The sequence below is a fragment of the Austrofundulus limnaeus genome, unplaced genomic scaffold (assembly GCF_001266775.1).
Source record: "Austrofundulus limnaeus strain Quisiro unplaced genomic scaffold, Austrofundulus_limnaeus-1.0 Scaffold78, whole genome shotgun sequence".
NCBI lineage: Eukaryota > Metazoa > Chordata > Actinopteri > Cyprinodontiformes > Rivulidae > Austrofundulus > Austrofundulus limnaeus.
In genome coordinates, this window is record NW_013952480.1 from 1839146 (window position 1) to 1843062 (window position 3917).

General features: G+C 39.8%; 1 protein-coding gene across 1 annotated transcript in view; it reads right to left on the minus strand.

The window, feature by feature from the left end:
- ppp1r9a (protein phosphatase 1, regulatory subunit 9A) overlaps positions 1-3917 on the minus strand; it is a gene marked incomplete at its 3' end in the record, with an annotated part of 27902 nt that overhangs the window by 10928 nt on the left and 13057 nt on the right.

Genomic DNA, 3917 nt, shown 5'->3' on the forward strand with positions numbered 1-3917 from the left:
TATATATACTGAATGGTTATTTCATGAAAGATTCATTAACACCTGTCCCATAATGAGATATTTTGTCAACAGACTGACAGAGTTGAATCCAAAAATGGTTAAACTTTAAACAAATATTTCTGCGTAATCCATTAGCACTCAGAATACATGTTGGGAGATCAGGCTCAGCTACTACCACACAACAATTTAGGTACTTTTCTGTAAAACTGCTTGATTTATGGGTATTCTTTATTTATTTAAGGGGGACCTAGGCTTTTAAATCTTTCTTTTTCACATTTAAATCATTCAGTTTGGCTTTATATAAAGTGGAACTGCAATGCATTGGTCTGAATTCCTCCTTACTGTAACTCTACAAGCCCCTCTTTCACCCCTTTTCCATTGTAGTTTGATAGGGGGGTTAGGACTATATAGCTGCGCAGAAACTTTTTATTTACAAATGAATTAAAGATGTCAACATCTGAAGACTTGTCCATCCAGCCTTACGTGTTGGAGCCAGAGTCTGACCCGGAGCCAGAGGAGAATGAAGACCACCAAATTATAGTTGATAACCTTAATAAGCAGTTCCATCCAAATACTGTGATGTAATAGTTCAGAAAACATCATAAAAATAAAAGAAAACTGAAAGGGTTGAAAAATACAACTCAAACAGAATGTAAAGATATCTAAGCAGCAACTTTTCTGCACTCCTAGAGACTCCAAATACACAACAAAATGTATTTAACAGCTTAAAAGTGGATTATGCATGATTTATCCCCTTTGAGGTCGGCTGGAAGTGGCAGCCATCTTGAAGTTCATCAGTTGTCGATGCAGCAATTACTTTCTGCATGTTTCATTAAAATTTGTCTGGTGTGTCGTGAGATAATCTGGTAACAGACACACAAACACACACGTGGCAAAAAACAATAAAGTCTTCTCCTTTTGGTAGATGACAAATATAACCAGATGATATTTTCACCATCATAACCCTGACAGCTCTGCTGAAACAAAAATGCTTCTAAAATACAAATTTATGCACATAAATAAAAATTAACACGACACTCCTTTTAAGTTTTATCACAATAACAATTCTAATAAAAAAAAGCTGTGTAAGGAATTATTTTTATCTTTAAAAAAGCAACTACAGCTAAACCAGCTCAGAAACTAAAGTGATGGAGGACGGGGATGCCTTTCCTCCCAGAGTCAGCTGTCACATCACATCTAGTCCCAAAAGACGCCTCGGTGCTTTCTGCACCGAACAGGAAGAGTAAAAGAGCAGACAAAGTTACACACAAGCTGACCGAAAATCGCACACTCTCCTCACACCAATGGCATGTGGTTGAGCAGAAAGTGTTTAGGCAGGTGAATAAATGTGCACTCTGTGCAGGTCTGCATGTTCGAATCATCGTCATTGATCATCTTCATTAGTCTGCACACCAACACTGACTGTAATAGTGACTCCTATAAACAAGGATTTCATGGTCAGCCATTTAACTCGYTGACGTCAAGCGACAAGGGTTATTCTGGAGGCTGCATGCCTTTTATCTGTGAAATTCACAGAGTGGATCAATACAGCATCATATGCATCGATTAAACCCTAAAGCTATTTTTATGTTAGCAACGTCAGCATGGGTGCGCTGTTTTTACATTAGCAGGGACTAGTGCAGGGGGAATTATATATACCCCAGTAAGAATTTCTTTTCTCTCTTTCCATTTTCTACGCCTCTGCAGATGTTAGACTGATATTTTAAAAGAAAATGACACAACAAGCTGCAGTAAATATATAAAAGACACTCTTCATGAGACAGTGTGACGCCTGTATGCTCAGCCGTCAGGGACTTAGCGTGACGCTGCCAAGGTTGCTTTTCATGTCTGCTGTGATGCTGAGTGAGATACATCCTTGACCTCCCTGTCATTAATAATTCAGTGAACAACAGTCCTGAATTTGTGTATATACCATACGGTCTCTCTTATGATCATAAACATAATGTAGTCAAAGAAACGGATTAAAGCATTTCTTAAAGTTTGTTATTGAGAAGGGACAGTTATAAACTGTGATAGTGCTCAGAGAGTGTGTTGAGGATGACTCTAAGCTACAAACACATAAAAGTTTAGTTCGATTTGTAGAAAATTGGCCGAGTTACAGCTGTTTTGTTCCTGCTTAGGTTAATTAGCTGTGGCGTGCATCTAGAATGGGATTGATTCTGAAAACCAATCAGTTGGAGATGTCCATTTGTTAATTACTTTCTGAGAGTTTTGTTTAAAATCCGTTGGTTCGTGAGATATTTTCTTAATGTTACAGGCACATGAACACAGACACACAGAGAGAGAGAGAGAGAGAGAGAGATGGGCAAAAATGTTGTTGCCCCTTTGGCAGCAAGCGATAAAAACAAGTAACACACTTGCATTAACACTTCACACACAGACGTATATCGCGGGACACACATGTATCATCATGTCCATCTCTAATTGCCCACTGGGACYCTTTGAATCCTGACACCTAAAAATCAATTTGTACCAACAAATAATGCAAATTGTTTTTAACTGGTGAGAGAGGTCCTCATAAATCCAGTGTGGTTTTAGTTCTCATTTTTGATTAAAAAACAAACAACCACACACTCCWGACCAATGCAAACACCAATACTTGTTCCGTCATGGACATCTTGCACCCGATGCCTCCATTGGCAGTCAGAACACTCTCTAATGGCCTCTCTTAGTCACTCAGCACAATCTGCAAACACATTACTATGTGGCTCGTCACTTGAGAGAGAAGGAGGTCATGAAGGAAGATGAGAAATGATGAGGGTGGATCTGTGAGGGGAAGGCGTGCGAGGAAGAGGCGGTGGGAAAAAAAGGGAGGAAAGGGCAGTACGGCGAACTCAACAAATCGAAGGGACAGATGTAGTGAAAAGGCAAAGGCATGGAAAGCAGGGCGCTGCCGGTGACTGAGAGGGGGAGTGACAACACAAATGAAAGCGTGCGCACAAGGGAAATAAGAATCGGAAGGCTGAAAGAAAGTGAAAGAGACACAGAGAGTCAGACTGCAACATAAAATGGGAAACGTTTAATCAGAAGACAAAGACACCTGACTGTACCGGAACACATCTCCATTTGCTCCGAGCACAAACTGGTTTCCCAGACATAAATTGCCTTCTTCAATCAATTTGGTAAACAACAGCAGTTCTAAAGGAAGAGCACAAGATAAGAATATCTATGGGAAGGGATAATACAGGTAGAAGTTCATGCTGAAATATTAAGGTCAAGAAGTACATTTTAARATCAGATTGTGTATAACATCTTCATGTCCTCTGACAGTAATTTTGTTCCGGTACAAAATGTACTTTCTGGTTTGAAATAATARAGTAGAGATTAGCTGAAGAAAGACTGTGATAACGGGCATGATTCTGTGAGACTGTGTTTAACCTTGGCGATATGGCAGGAAACTGTTGCCTGCTGCTTTTATTACCACAAAGAGGTGAAAAATGACAGTAAGGTCTGACAGGCAGTTGGCAACTTCCAGTCTGGCAGCTGTAGATCAGACTGCGAAGGCCCAAATTTGGCAACTAATGATGATATTCAGAGCCCAAAGCCAATAAAACAGTGTTTCCCAAAGTTGGGGTCGGGACCCAAAGTGGGGTCCCGAAACATCAAGGTGGGGTCCTGAAAAGATTTTCTGAATTAATTACATTTTTGCCTTAGTTGTTTCAAAGGAGTGAGGTTAGTGTATTTAAAATGGACATATGTAGTATAAAAAATATTGTTACTATGCCCATGTTTAGTTGACCTGATACAAATGTTTACCATCCAAAAACAATTGGGGGCACAGGTCTCTGCTACTGTTATTTTCTGGGTCAAAAGCTGAAAAGTTTGGGAACCACTGCACTTTGGTTCCCAAAGTTGGGCTTGGGACCCAATTATGGGTCATGAAGCACCTTGGATAA